This window comes from Pleurodeles waltl, chromosome 6 (assembly GCF_031143425.1).
Source record: "Pleurodeles waltl isolate 20211129_DDA chromosome 6, aPleWal1.hap1.20221129, whole genome shotgun sequence".
NCBI classification, from domain to species: domain Eukaryota; kingdom Metazoa; phylum Chordata; class Amphibia; order Caudata; family Salamandridae; genus Pleurodeles; species Pleurodeles waltl.
Window position 1 is genome coordinate 855,100,643 of NC_090445.1, and position 15,817 is coordinate 855,116,459.

At 42.5% G+C, this 15,817-nt stretch overlaps 1 long non-coding RNA gene across 1 annotated transcript in view; it reads left to right on the forward strand.

The window, feature by feature from the left end:
- The first annotated feature begins 2,850 nt into the window (after positions 1-2,850).
- The window catches only part of LOC138302049 (uncharacterized), a 144,894-nt gene continuing 131,927 nt past the window's right edge, over positions 2,851-15,817 (forward strand). The window contains exon 1 of the long non-coding RNA XR_011205244.1: positions 2,851-2,903. This is a non-coding gene — a long non-coding RNA (uncharacterized lncRNA). The remainder of the gene's footprint in view (positions 2,904-15,817) is intronic.

Genomic DNA, 15,817 nt, shown 5'->3' on the forward strand with positions numbered 1-15,817 from the left:
TGTAGTTTGTGCTTTAGATGTTCATCAAGGGTGTGAAACCGACAGATATAAATGGGTTCCACTAGGTATAAAAAAATAGCGCTTACAGTGAGGTCCAAGTACGACACTCTCATTGTGGTTTTAGAATAACTGCAACGCTATGGTAAGAAAGAAACTATAAGCTCTCTTTAATTACGGGTATGCTGTTGATTACCTTTTACTTAATTAAAGTGGAGTAAAAAAACTTTTTCCACTGCACTGTAATTAGATAAAAGGGAATCGTCGATATTGGTGCAATTAAAGAGAGTTCAAGTTAAAGAAATGTGACCTATTTTTTTAATTATAAGAATTCTGGTGATTCCCTTTTAGTTAATTATAGCAGAGTCTATGAAGCAAAGAAACACTTTTATCCTGATAATTTAAAAACAAACAATCAATTTGTAATTCAGGAAATAATTCATTTTTCATCTGATATGCTAAGAAGAAAAGCTCAAGGATAATGGTGCATATAAAGCAACACTTTTAAGAAGAAAAGTCTAAAATGGACGCCACGTACATCTCTTACCTCAATTTAACTCTCTATCACAGTTTGCTGATGGCCCCACAGAGCTAGGATTGGTCAACATCTGTGATGAAAAAGCAAAACCTCTGCCTACGGTTGACCTCCGACCTATGATTGACCTGTCATTTCTCAGAACAACTAGGCCCAGCTCATGATACTATCAATAGGCCTGTTGCTAAATCAGTAATGAATCAGCGAGAACTCTCCAGTGCTTTGGCTTTGCCCCTGCTGGACTACTGCAACATTGTCTGCACTGTGGCAATGCTCAAAATTGGCATTTGATAAAATAAAACACAATTAGCAGGTAGCCATTCGGGAGCAAAGGACCAGAATGTCAGAAAAAACACTACGTCATACATTACAGCGGTGTAGCGAAACATATGAGATTAAGCAATACCAGCAGGATCATGCAATTAAAATATAGGGGAGTAAATATGCAAGCATGATCATCATTGCACTGCAGTTATATGTATAAACCTGAACAAAGGGTAAAATAAAGGTACTGTTAGCTTTGATTATAACACTTTAATGTATGTTTAAACAAACCTCATACATTCACTTAAAAATGCACGATGTGGGTTATGCTTTGCATGGCTTTCTTGCAGGAGCTAGGTTATAGCGCTAACTATAACTTGAGAACTTCAGTGTTTATTTCAGTTTTAATTCGTAACCATAACTGCACTTTAATTGTGTTTTTATGTAAGTTTTTATAAACATGTTAAGGTTTTATAACAAACCTAACCATAACCTCACATTATCCTTTGTTTTTTTGGTAAATTTCAGTTTTTTTATTCATATACCATATGCAGCTTTTCCCTGTGCACCCAGGTCGTCATAGACGGCTCACCCCTGCTGTACATGGCTGAATGAACATCCTGTTCAAAGGTCAGACTCTGCAACCAACCATGATTAACCTCCCCTACCGCTACTGTGCGGCTAAGATTGGTAGCCAGACCTTTCCTTCACACAGCCTTTGGGCTGCTTTCATTTTTTAGGTCTCACTAGAAACAGTACATGCACTGCCACTTGCTAAATATTTTGTTGACTTACAGAGGGCTCAGATCCCGCCCATTGCTTACCATTGGTTGGCATCATTGTCACTATCATTTGCTGGCTTGCATTCATTTGCATGTGTGGGCTTTCCTTCCGCCTCTGGTGGTTGTCCCTCTCCTGGAGCATGGTCCAAGTCGGTCTCCTTCCACTGTTCCAGTAATAGACACTGCTTTATTATTTTTACCTAAGAACTCAACTACAGGCACTCCTTTCCAGCACTCTTCCTGCTGTTCTCTACATTGCTTTGAGATTTTTTTCAAAGCAGCATTTACTTTCTACTGGAAGTGCCTCAAACTAAGATGTCACTGGTGTGAAATTAATTTACTGTACCAGCAACATCGAGGTAAAAACGGACTACAGCAGTTGCTCTAACTCATGAATGTCATCTTACAACTGATAGAGATGTTTTCAATGCTTGGCCAAAAGCTCCCTGTTCCAAAAATGGTCACCTCACACCGGTCCTAATTTTGTAGTCTCCCTACTGTGTCCATGAATAGAGCAGTACACACCATGTGATGTGCAAGTCCTAAGGTGATTCTTCAAGAGACTTTTGTCTGAGTAGAGAAGGACAGGACTCTGCAAGGGAATGAGAGTGGAGCATTTGCTTCTTTCTAAAGAGGTGTGCCAGCTGGAGGATAATATTTTGCTGGTAACTAACATATTGTACTTACTTATTTTGTCCCATTGTCCTCTACAGTTCCTGTGGCACTCTTGCTTGTTCCATGCCATTATTTTTGTCTGTATGAAGTGCTTTAAGTGGAATTTTTACAAGGGATGGGTAGAGATTGTTTGGTAGTTAAAGGTTAATAAAAATTACCCTTCTCTGTTGCACAATAATTGCATCTTATTTCATTGAGAAAAGAGTGCAAGGGCAACTGACAGTATCCAGATCACCAGTTGTTCTGCTTGGCACCCTTATTTCCATAACCACCATCACCACCCTAACCAGCAACACCAAACTCACAACTTTCCACCACCATCCTACCAACCAACCTCCTCCACCCTCACCACCTTCACCAACATCCTCACCAACAGCACTGTAACCACCCCCTTAAGCACCACCACCACCGTACCACAAGCACCCCTCCCACCTCCACTCTCACCAGTTATGTTCAACTTATTACTTCTGTCCCTTGGTGCGGTTATTTAAACTCTTTAAACGTTGTATTTATTGAGAAGTGTTTTATTTCCTTTATGAAATACAGGTGGTTTCTCTGGTATGTTCCCAAAAAGTGTCTTTTCTTCTCCCTTCTTTTAGGTCCTCCGGAGTAGCTGTCTGCCAGCACCCTCAACAGAAAGGAAAGTTCAGGTAAGTTGCTGAGGTATAACAATTTGTCACCTTTTTAAGCGAGGTTAGTTTAATGTGACTTCTCATTTCACCTATTCTTGAGGTGTGGTTAATGTGATGATTGAAAGGAAAATAGGTGAGTGGAACCCTAAAAAAAAAGATAAACTGGTTGCAGGTCTTCTTCAGACACTGAGATATGCAAGGCCCCACCCAAAAAAAGTCACCCCAATGGAAAGAATAAAACATACTCAACTGGACTATCGGGCTCTTAGTCCTCTCACGCCCCTTTATGGAGGAACCCTCGCTCCGTCTTCTGAGAAGTAGGTTTCTGAAGACTATTTCAATTCCATAAGGATTTCTTCCCCTTCCCTTCCTTTACTCTTTTCTCCCAGCCTCCTCCCTCTCTGCATTACCTTCCTGCTTTTCTGGCCGGTTCAGGAGCCCCCCACACACCTGACATGGCATGCTACACCAGGAGCGTGGCAGAAGAAGGGCTTTACCAGCGTTCTTCAGGCTGTATGGGTCCTACTTCCATACTCCTTCACTCTTTGGGTTTTTGTGGACTTGTCTCTGCACATCTCAGCTTCTCGGGTGGCGGAGGCTCCCGGCTACTCTACTTCACTCCTTAGGTTTCTCTCCATCCTCCTCGGTATCTGCAGGAAAGATGTGCCACCAGTCTTACTCCTTCTGGTCCTTCTCTTCTGCATCGATGGACTCCTCCTCCTGCTTCTGAGTGACACGCAGGTCTGTTTTTCTTCCGGTCCTGCTTCCGAAAGCCGGACTTCCTGTTTGCTCTTCTTCGGAGGTCATGGCCTGTGATACAAAAAGGGGGCAGGTTTTGTTGTCGGCTCCAGGGAAATGATTTGGTAAATCCTAATCCCCTATCTTGTGACAACTTTCTTGTTGTTTTCATGGAAAGTTTTGGTCTGCATTTGTGTTTGTTTACTCTTGAGTAACTTGTACTTACCTGAAAGTATGCATCCCAATGTCTACTATATCTAAGTCATTTCAAAGTTTAACATACATTTACATATTGTCTATAGCTATCTATCGGCCTGTCAGAATACTGGGTGTAAATCAGTATGTGAACGTTGATAAGGAACTCTGTGGTAGGATGTTGCTGTCAACCCTAGGGCAAGTGGTCGCTGGGCAGATTCACATTGGTGGAAACTTCATATTTAATTGCCTTGTACATTTTAATTGCTTTATAGTGAGAATAAGAAATGTAGTGTTCATTGCATTACATTGGCATGTTTTTAATAAAACAACCTATGATGAACGCAGCAATCCTGCTTCGAAGGCTAGTTGTTTGGGCTTTACTTCCTCTTCTTGAGTTTGACCCTCCGCTGGAGCATGCCTTCATTACTTGAGTCCTTCCACTGCTTAGTTCTCGGGTATTCCTTTTTTCTTGGTTAAGCACTCCATGAGAGTGTATGTATTTTCCATTTGTCACACTTGTGTACTTCTCTTCACCCCCCCGCCAAGCTTCATGATGTGCTTGCCTTTGTGTGCCCTCCCCCCACATAGCTTTTTCCCCAAGGGTGCTTATTCCCGTTCCACGTTGCTCTCTTTATTTCTCTCCCCAGTGTGCTTGTTTCCTCCCACTCCACATTGCTCTCTCACTCATTGTGTGTACTTCTCCCATCCCCCTCTGTGTTTCTGTCGACCCACTCTCCATGATGCTTTTCCCACAATGTCCTCTGCTGTGATGCCTCCAATCTACTGCTCTACTTGTTGCCTTCCCCACCCCCTTTAACATAAACGCTTTTGGCCTAAATGTTGTTTTATTTATCAATCCATATTGGACCAGTAAATAAAACAAATGCACCTGTGCATTTTGCAGAAACTTGAAGTGTGACTCTATGACGGAAGTAGCAGCTGCATAATAGCACCTTTTAGTTTTTTTTGTCTTTAGCCATGCTGCACAACATCACTAAAAACCATTGGCAAAGCCTATAGCTCCCAAAGATGAGACCTATTGGCTTTGCCAATGCTTGTTCTTTTTTGGGGGGCGAGGGGCTCATGGATCCCAGTTTGGGTTTCAAAACCCTCACAGACTGGTGGGCCTACGTTGGTCCTCCAGTGGGAGTGAAGTCCCAGTAACAATTCACAAACCCAGCAGAACATTTGTAGACTTGCACATTTGCGGGACTACACTGCAAACCTAGCCTCAAGGTCCGCAAATTGTGTGGCACAATCTAGATTTATTTCTATGTTTTCAAACTTGAGTGTCCTTTTGGCGAGTCCCATCCATGCGAGTGTGTCTGGAAATGCCCCCCCCCCTCCGTCCTCTAATGGTTCCTTCATTTTATTTTTCAGGACTCGGGGACCCAGTGGTCACCTGCTGTAATGGTGGCTGCAAAATGTTTCTTTAAGTTGCAACTAGCCAATCACATGGTTTCAGGTTTGCAGATCTGGATTTGGATCTGTGAAATGTATAAAAGGAGAGTACATTCACTCATCCAATCAGATTTGAGTATTTTTTTAAACATTTGGATACCCAAACTAACTTGATTGACGAGTCACAAAAATTTCAGGGCCTCCCTACACACTTTTCTAACCCTCATGTCTCAACAGCTACTGAATGGATTTCCACCAAACCAACGGCACTTCTTTGAGTAAAGTGCTACTTACCTAAAAAAATTGGTGTAAATCTGTTCAGGTTATTTTTCTGTAGTAGAGAGCAAAGATTCCCAGGAGTTAAAATAGGAACGATCCCCTTTTTTACTTCCCTGCTTGATGGATCTGAACGCAACTTGTCATGCTGAATCCAATTCCTATTACTATTCTTGGAAAATTTAGAGCCAACTAGCAGAACAGTGACCAATTATTAAGAAAACAAAAACCCTTTTTCAATGATAACGCTGCTCTAACCATCACTATAGAGGTGCCATCACCACCGTTGGAAAATAAATGTACACATGTTACACTCTGTCGGCCGCCACTGTGTAGTTATAGTTCAAACATACTTTTCATTGAAAATACATGTTTTGATTTGCCCATAGCTTTGGTTCCCATAAACAAATCTTCGCTAAATTTGGCACTAACTTAGCATGCATAGCAAAGGTCTGGCATGTCAATTTTCGTTCAGTCTGTGAGGCAGGAAAGCTTTTTAGGGGGGGGCAAAAAATATATGTTTCTGATTTTACGTCCTATATGAAAAATTGCTCATGGCTAAAGTAAACTCTGCTGTAGAAATGTGGTGAAAACTTGGCATAAATTTAGAAAACTACACAGAAATGGTGCCTTTCTTAGTTTGGTGTAAATCTATTCAGTTGTTTTTAAGGTATTGAGTTTAAAAAGGTGCTGAGCGTGCTCCGAATGATTAATACTTTTGCATATCTTGACAGCTGAAAAGGCATTTTTAGATCTGCTTGTAACTTTAGCAGAGTTTGACATATATGCGTGAAATTTAGCACTTTACCTGTATAGTTTTCTCGTGGTATTTTCAGTTTTGAGCAGATCTAGCAAGCGGTCGTGATTAAGGAGGGAGTCCAAAGTGTGTTCATTTGATGATAACTTTGTGACAAGTCTGCATACAATGTTGCAGAGCCCTAGAAAGGATGGTCTTCTGGTTTTCTATTGGTATGTCAAGTTGTATGCTGATCAATCAGGGAGGGGGGCATACCTAAAGGGGAGAGGAAATAACATTTTCATTTGCTGATAACTTTGGTGTTGCTAGAAAAATCTACTTGAAGTGTGGCAGGCAGTTAGCTAGTTACACTCATTGCAGGTAATTCAGGTTTGTTGCAGATTCAGTAAGTGTGGGGGGCAAACAAATTTGATTTGCTAACAGCTTTGGTGCCATTTGATAAATCTTGACAAAATCTGGCAGAAACTTAGAATGTTAAGCTCATTCTATTAGATTGGCGGTACCCTTAGGAGGTGGGTAAAAAAAGTGTTAATTTGCATATGAATTTGACACTTTGATGAATCTGCACAGAATTTGGCAAACTTTTCACAGGTTCCGCTTTCCGTTGGCTTGTCAAAGTTTCAGCTGATCTGTCAAAAGGCAGGCAAATTTAAGGGGGTAGCAATAAAAGTTTCTTTGCGGTACTATGGTTTTTGTGAGCATCTAATATTTTGCGTGCTTGGCTGTTCATTAGCATATTGTGCGTGTGCTGTTTGATATTGGTTATAAAGACATACATTTCGGGTAGGGACATATGAACAAGGCTGTGTGGTTGTGTGATGTGGGGCGTTGGCTATTTGCTGGAGGTTGTGTGCACTTATAATGATCCTTCCACAATCATATATAATGTTGCTTCAATGGCGTTTGATTGTCGGCATGTTATATGATGTTGGACAGATGCACGTATGAAGAAAGATTGTATTTTTGTCAGACATTGAGATGTGTTTGAGGCAATCATTGATTATGTTTATAGGTTTTTAAAAGGATGCATGATGGTATGACTACATTTGTGGAATCTCATTTACAAAAATAAAATAAGTGATGAGTTGGAAACATGCATTAATCTCAGGCACTGGCAATTATTCTGGCTGCATTACAGTCCATTATTTTTGCCTACTATGCCTTACTTGACAGAGATCATCCGTATGGAAATCTGTCTTGGTCCTGCTGCAAGAGAAATACTAGGCTAGGTGCGTTTCAGAAGGGAACACAAGCAACCCCAGACCAGTTTCAGTCTTTTAGGCCTTGCCAGTGAAGTGCAGCTTAAGTTGAATGGCACAATGTGCACAGGACCCACATCTGGGTAGGCTGGTTGCACTTATGGCATCTCACAAAAAAAAAAAAAAAATTTGCATGGTGAAATGTCTGAATTAATCTCAGCCACTGGTTATTCCTCTGGCAGTGTTGCAGTCCATCGTTTGTTTGCCCACTATGCCACCCAACACGGAGACCAGCTATGTGCACATTATTCTTGGTCTTTTTGCAATAGGATCAGATCAGCTCTACAGACCTTCTGGGCGCCTATCATAGTCAAAGCTAATAGGTCTAGCTTGTAACTAAAAATACAAGTCAGATCTAAATTGTTTGCCATTTTTAAAAATATCTATCGATGTTTGAGAATATTGGGAAAGCTTTAAAAAAATGATATTGTTGGTAAATTTAAAAAATGTTAACAAGTTGGCTGCTAGTGCTTGGGTTAGTTGGTGCTCAAACCTTCATACCCTTTTCCCACAAAAGCTATCCACACGAAATGTGTGTTTTACTTTTTTCAGCATCCTTGGGATTGTAAAAGAATCCAGTGCTTGTGGATTATCCTAGTGGGACCCATGAAAATATGCAAAATGTTGCAAATGTTAGTTTTTTAGGGAAAAATAGTGAAAACGTCCTGTGCAAGAAAGTGTTTTTTTTTTAAATGCCATCAACTAAAGGTTTGTTTTACTGGGATCACCATCCAATTTTTTAACCAAAATGTCTGCATTTTTCTAAGACGTAGCCCATTTTTCCCCTAGTTTTTGTGGTTTCAACCTACTTGCAGTATGTGGTAGAAAAGGAGTAAAACCCATGAAGGATACCAGAAAGCTGTATATTTTTTAAATGTAGGCAAAATTCTAAATTCTGCACAGGGCCATTCGTGTAGATCTCTCAATGCTTTCCCAAAGAAAATAATTGTTAAAACAAAAAAATAGTAGAACAAAATAGCCACTTGTTACAACTTTTTCATCTGTAATTTTTTGTTAAAATGGCCAATTTACAAAGGCAATATACCATTACGTCTGATACACCCTTCTGCTCACTGGGATAAATAGATTTTGGACAATTCGAAGGTCTACCATTGTCCCTAGTTCAATCTGTTACTGTCATGGGGCACTACTTTCAGTCACACAAGTGGGGTAGTGTTTTATTGGAATAAGTGTGGGCATGCTGGATGGTAGGAATTTTGAAGTTTCCAAAAGTTTATGTCACAGAAATGTGAAGAAAATGCATGATTTTTTGCAACGTTTGAGGTTTTCAGGGCATTGTTGGTAAGATATTGTCATGGGAGCCACCCAAGGCACAATACTCTGAACTACCCCATTAAAAAAAAATCTGGTTTTGGTAGGCCACCCTGGGTATTGGCTGACCCTGAGCCAGAATCGGACTGCCATTCAGCATGGCAAATGGAACAATAACTGAGTTTGGTCCCCTACTCTACTGGTCCATATATTTAAAAACGACATGCAGAATAATCAAAATTTCTTCCTCTTTGCCATAGGGATGGGGGATGCTTCAGTCCCCAAGAGAACAGAAAGACTTTTGAGGATCTAGGGGTGGGGTGGGGACTAATGTCAGGATGGACCAGACCCCACCCTGTGACTTCGTAAAAAATCATCCTGGCATCCACTAAGCTTTCTGGCACTGCCCCAACTGCACCCCCCACGCCCCTCCATCGGACAAACCCCCTTTCTTCCCCCCAGGGTGGTGCAGAAAGACTAGGTTGCCCCTTTTAGGGTGGAGGTATAGCCCAATGCTAGGATGGGATGCTACCATCCGTTTTTGCCCTGTTTTGAGATCCCTGGTATCTAGGTTGAGTTTAACACCTACCCCTGCGCTGAGGGCTGATTATGGGCAAACCTTCCAATCGGGGCAAACCTTGCCGTCCCCATGGGGACTGAAAGACTATTGTCCCTTCTGTGACTGGATATGACCTGATGCTGGGATGGACCACCCCCATCCTTTTGTTTGTTTTTGCACCATTTAGAAACCCCTGGTGTATAGAGGGCTTTCTGCCTCCTCGGATACAGATTAGGGACAAACACCCTATCTGTCACATAGTGGAGCATAAAGACTTTACTGTCCATTTGGGGTAGGGGGTGGCCTAATGTCACCTCCTTGTTTTGTCCATATGTAAAATCCTTGGTGTCCAGTGGGTGCTCTAATCCCCCTCCCCCCCCCCAGGGCAATTTAGGGATACACCCACTAAGTAGGGGAAACCTCCTATCTGCCCCCAGGGGATTGGCAGAAATACTGTAGTACCTCTTCTGGGGTGAGGGTATGGTTCAAAGCCACTGTTGGCCACCCCCATATTTGTTTTGGTGTCATTTTGAAATGTTTGATGTCTAATGGGCTTTCTACCACATGGGGAGGGGCAAATTGTGATTGGAGCAAACCACCACTTTTGCCTTGGAAAGGCAGAAAGTCTGTTTGCCCCTTTTGTAGTGGGGGTATAGCCCAGTGCCAGGGTGGGATGCCACCACTCCTTTGTACTCAAATATATAGTCACTGGTGTCTAGTGGACGTTCTATCTCCCCTAGATTAGATTAGGAGCAAACCCCCTGTAAGAAAGTGGGTTATATTTGGGATGGGCAGTTACCCACCTCAAGGAATAATAACGCTAACTTGTCAGAGTGAACTGCAAAGTCAGGAAATTAATTTGAGCTCAGCCCCCTTGTAGTTATGGCCCAGAGCAGACATGCTTAACTTAGGGCAATTTGTAAAGTATTTATACCGTACAAAACAGTAATAAAGTTGAAAGTCCAAACAATAAAATTACTAAACTGTATAGGAAAAGTAGAGTAAAATGTACTAATTAAAATACCACCAAGCATAAAACTCCCATAACAGGAACCGGAGATAGGAATTCTTAAAGCTGTAAGTAAAAATAGCACCACAAAGCACTAAGCACCAATGATAGTTTATGAAAGCGGTAGAATGGAACCTAGCTGTGATTTTAGGTCGACTGCAATGGTGGCTCAGGAGGTAATGGAAATACAAATACCTTTTGAGTCCCAACGTTTCAGGGTTTCCAGAGCAGCTCCTCTGGGTCACTTCTAAGGCTCTCAGGATCTCAGGGACAGCACTTAGTGGCAGGAGACATTCCAGGAGAGGCCACAAGCAAGGTCCAGTCTAAGTTCAGTTGGTACTGATCAACTGTTCACATCAGAAAAAAGGCCTCTTGCAGCTTGCTGTGTCCCTGTAGCCACAAAGAAGGTTAGCCAACTGATCCTTGGAGTCCACATCTTTGGCCTGGGTACAAAAGGGAGCAGGTCCAGTCCTTCAGGGCTCCTCTCAGTTCACAGATAGCATGTCCAGTCCTCTTCTCATCTTCCAAAGGTCCAGAAAATGATCTGAGAACAGTGCCTTGGGGTGCCATATTTATGGTTGGCACTAGCCTGGGGGGCTGGGGGAGGACAGGGTGACTCCTGAGTCCTCTCTGGCCAATGAGGTAGAAATTTCTAGGGGCGAGCAGTTGCTGCAGTTCCTATTTACCCTACTGCTAACAATCCCATAATGCAACTTACTCCTAAATGTGAAGATCTTTGAATCCTTCCTCCCTTGTGCAGAGACTGTGCGCCCACCAAGAGGTGTGGCCAGCAAAATCAGCTGTCCCCCCTTGGTGCCAGCATGGCTTGGGGGACAGAAGGTTGCCTTCTCCAGGTCTCACCTTATATTTACTTGTGAAAGGGCAGGCTCATTTACAGGTAATGACATTCCTGGATCCCTTTTAACAAGTTTTCCTTCAAGGGAAAGAAAGGCACCTCCCGTACTCAGCAGTTTTCATATCTTATTGAGGCCAAGCACTGGCATACCAGCTGTCAGTAGGCTAATGCCAATTAGGGTACCAGAGGTTCAGGCAGGTTAAAAGATGACTTTCTAAAAGTTAGTCTTTGTAAGTATTCAATAAAACGCTGACTTTGATAATTAGATTGGGTGTTTAATAAATATAAAAAATAGTCCTTTATTGACTTTTGGAACACTTTCATGTCAAAAGTTGCAAATTGAGGGCGAGATGTATCAAACGTGTTTGCATTCGCAAATGGTGCGAACCGCAAAATTGAAATGTATGCAATGTATGAAAGGCATTCGCAGTGCAATTTTAAGGCATCGCAAAAATCCTTAAAATTGCGACCCCATTTAGAGAATCACAAATTGCAATTCTTTGTATAGGAAATCGCAAATAAGGAATCCCTATTTGTGATTTCCAAAGCACATGTATCAAGCATTTCCTAAATGCTAATTGAGCATTTAGGAAATGCAAATACCACCAAATCCAATTTGATGGTAAGCATGTGCAATTTTTAAAAATGCATTATAAATGCATTTTTTAAAATGACATGGAGCGCACACATGTCCGCAAATATTTTTTGGGGGTGCATTTGAGGGGGCCTTAGGACCCCAGCACCCTGGGGTTTGCATTACCTAATTTGCGAATTCCTAACTGGAATTTGCCAATTGGTAAAGGCAAAACCATTCGCACCTATGGGCCTACAGGCCCATAGAGATGAATGGAGTCGCATTCTCTATTTGCGATTCAGTAATAGCGTTTGCAAATTTTAAGAAATCGCTATTAAAGAATCACAAATTTCATACATACCCTTTTGCATTTCATAAATAGCGATTTCTTATAATTTGCTATTTAAGAAATGCAAATCAGATTTTTGATACATCTGGCTCTATATCTTATAATCTGCCCACTAACATTTTCTAGGATTCTGGTAGAGCCCTGCAAGTGAAAAAAGTTTCTGGGGCTTAGTCACTGGAGGAACATGCATTTTGCATATGTTTCACTTTTAAAAATCAGGCAACCAACCCTGTTGGGCAACAAGATGTACTTAGCAGTGACTTGTTAATATTTAAAAGGAGGGTTGCTCACATGTCAAAATTGATTATTTTAATAGATTTGACAGCAGGTTTTAAGACTGCTGTGTTCAGGCTACAAATGGTAGGCCTGAAGCCACGTTTTTCAGGCCTACACTGTGGACAACACAATAGGTGCTACAGTCCACAACTGGCATTTAACTTGCAGGCTCTGGGTACATTTTGTACACCATATACTAGGGCCGTATAGGCAAGGTAAAAACATCAATGGGGCAAGTCAGTTTAACCATGTTTAAGTGAGAGCTCAGGCAATTTACTCCCGTTTGTCAGGGATAATATGCACAGAGTTCTAAATCCCACAAAACAGTACAAAAACTGGGAGAACTACTCAAAGGGTGTTCATTTCCTACACCTACATCAGCTCCCACCCACACTCCCTTGGAGAGAAGGACTCTATTGCCCCTTCTGGGACAGGGTTGTGCTAGATGTCTGGGTGGGCTACCCCGCCATTTTTTAGGCCAGTGTAAAAAAACTTGGTGCTTAGTGGCCGGGGGTATATTGTAGGCAACTCTCCAATCTACCACCTGGGGGGGGGGGGGGGGTAGAAAGACTTTATAGCCGTCTTCAGTGGTGGGGCAGCCTGATGGTAGTGCACGATAATAGGAAGGCAGTCTCACCCATTTTGGGGGAAATGGGGGCAGTGTACAAACTCTGGTGTCTAGTGGTGCCCCAGGGAGTGAATTGGAGGCAAACCCCCCAATCTGACTCCCAGGGAGAGAAAGACTGTATCACACCCTTTGGAGTGAGGACATGGCACGATGCCAGGGTAGGTCACCTCTACCGCTTTCTTTTTTCAAAACAACTCCGAGGTATCTAGTGGGTTTTCCACCTCCTGTGGGTGCAGATTGGGGAGCAAACCTACCAATCCGCTGCCTGAAGGGGCAGAAAAAAATTATATTTCTCCTTTTGAGGAGGGTGCATGGCACTTTGCCAGGTATGCTGTCTTCTTTTTTTCTTTTCCTTTAATTGGAAAGGAGGCTAGTGGATATTTGTTCCCGGACTGGGTGCAGACTGGAAGTAATCACCTCCATCCATCCCGCAGGGAGGAGTGGCAGGAAGACTGATTACATGAATGGGGGAGCAAAGGCCTATAAACCACTGGGCCACCCCCAAGCAAAATAAGTTCCTGGTGTCTAGTGGTATGAATCCCTGCTTGGGGTCGTCCTCTTTTACTTTACAGTAACAACATAAGCCCGCCATGCATGTTAATCTCATTAGAACAACACAACATCCTCGGACTGCGAGAGAAGCTCTTTCCCAGCAGCCTGACCAGAAAAAAGAAAATACCAGGACAAGAGGTAATCCCCCGACTATTTAACATAACCTCCATGTCAATGTCACCTGGCCTAGATTGCTATTGATGTGGAGGGCAAGCCAATAAAGTCCAAGCAGTTATCATCTGCCTTACACAAGGGTGTGTGTTTGTGTGTTGTTTTTTTTTATTACAACCTCACATAGCCCTTGTACAGGGGTACTGTGTGCCCTATTCCTCCTGTCACTTTGCCCAAGGGCAAGGGAGTGTTGTAAATGTAAAGTAAGAAACTGGGATCTTAGTTGAGGGCGATGAGTACCCACTTCAAATAATAACCACAATCTTTTCAAATCAGTGGATAAACCTGATTTCAACCCCCTTGGTAGCTATGGCACGACGTAGAGAGGCTTACCTTAGAGGCAATGTGTAAAGTATACATGCAGTACTAAAATAATATAAACGTGAAAATGCAAAATCAATAAAAATCCCAAAATTAATTTAGAAAAATAGAATAAAGTTTAATAAACAAAATGACAATAATACAATAAGGAAAGCCAGAAATATAGATTTTTAAAGTGTTAAGTAGAAATAGCACCAAGAAGCACAAAGGCAATCAATGGTTGTGGTAGAACACGACCTAGGTGCAGTTTGAAGCTAATCACGAGGTTTGTCCTGGTCAAAGATGTTACCTTATGCTTTAGTCCTTAAAGTCCCAATCTACAATGGAAGTACACTTCTAAAGCCACCCAAGACTGCAGGGGAGGTACTTAGGCACTCACAGGGTGGCAAGGAGAGGCCAACATGAGGGACCTGTACAGGTCCAGTTGCTAATGAGCTGGTCAGTTGCAGGAAAAGGCTTCATGTAGCTGATTATATCCCTGTAGCTTTAACAGAAGGTCAGTCGTATTACCCTTCGAATCTACTTATTTGCCCTTGGTACAAAAAGGAGAACAAGTCCAGTCTTTGAAGCTCTTCTCAGATCTCAGAAAGCAGGGTCAGTCCTCTTCTGATCTTCCACAGGGCAAGGAGTGTTCAGAAGTGGATGCCTAAAAATGCCGCATCTATGTCTACCGTGAACCAGTGGGCGGGAATGACCCCAAGAGACACCTTAACCAATGAGTTAAAGGTTCCCGGGGCTAACCCGGTCTACTTGGGACAATTTGAAGATGGCCGAAGTCTTCAGCCACACTAAACTTGGGCGGCTCTCATGGCTGGGTGGGGTGTTGGTAGTGTACTATTGCAACCCTAGTGTCCTCCCATATGTAACAATAAAATCCAGTTTTAGACAGTTCCTGTACCCCTAACAAACTCAGAGAAAGATATTTAGCAGGATAAAGCAAGATAAACTTTCAGCAACTAGACAGTGAACAGACACAAAGGTGTTGGCATTATGTTCTCCTCTTTTTGGTGACCCTGCAGAAAGGGCAAATTCCCAACTGTCACTTATCCAGCGCAGGTGTAGTATGTACCCTTAGTTGCAAATCTACTTGCCCAAATGTGAGGTGGGCTTCAAAACAAAAGCTGTCAAGAAGTTGCCCTGTTTAGAAATAAGGCACAGGGGCAAGTGGCACCGGACCTGCTCCTCAGTGGCCCACAGCACTGAGCAGATCATTGAAGAGTGGTATTAGAAATTTGGTTTCTGGTTGACAGAAGTATGAACCCTGTCCGAGCAGGAACCACAGTCGTAGTGAGGGTAAGTCGACCAACACACCCCAAATTAACCTGTGCTCACCCCAGTTAGCTTGGCACAGAGCAGACAAGCTTAACTTAAGAGGCAATGAGTAAAGTATTTGTGCACCACTTCAAACAGTAACACATTGAAAACATGATAGAAATACTCCATACCAGGTTAGAAAAAGAGATTATGGCCCTCATTATGACATTGGCGGTAAATCCCACTTACCGCCATGCCGACTGTCGCCAACATAACACCGCCGCGGCAGAAAACCACCAACCATATTATGACACACACATACCAATCTGTCACTATACAGCCATACACACAAATCCGTCAGCCCAAAGGTCTGTGATAAACTGGTGGAAGCAAAACCCACAGCGTTACGCCAACAGAACTGCGCCCACAACATTATAACCCACGAATCACCGCGGTGGACATTCAATGGCGGTAAACAATTG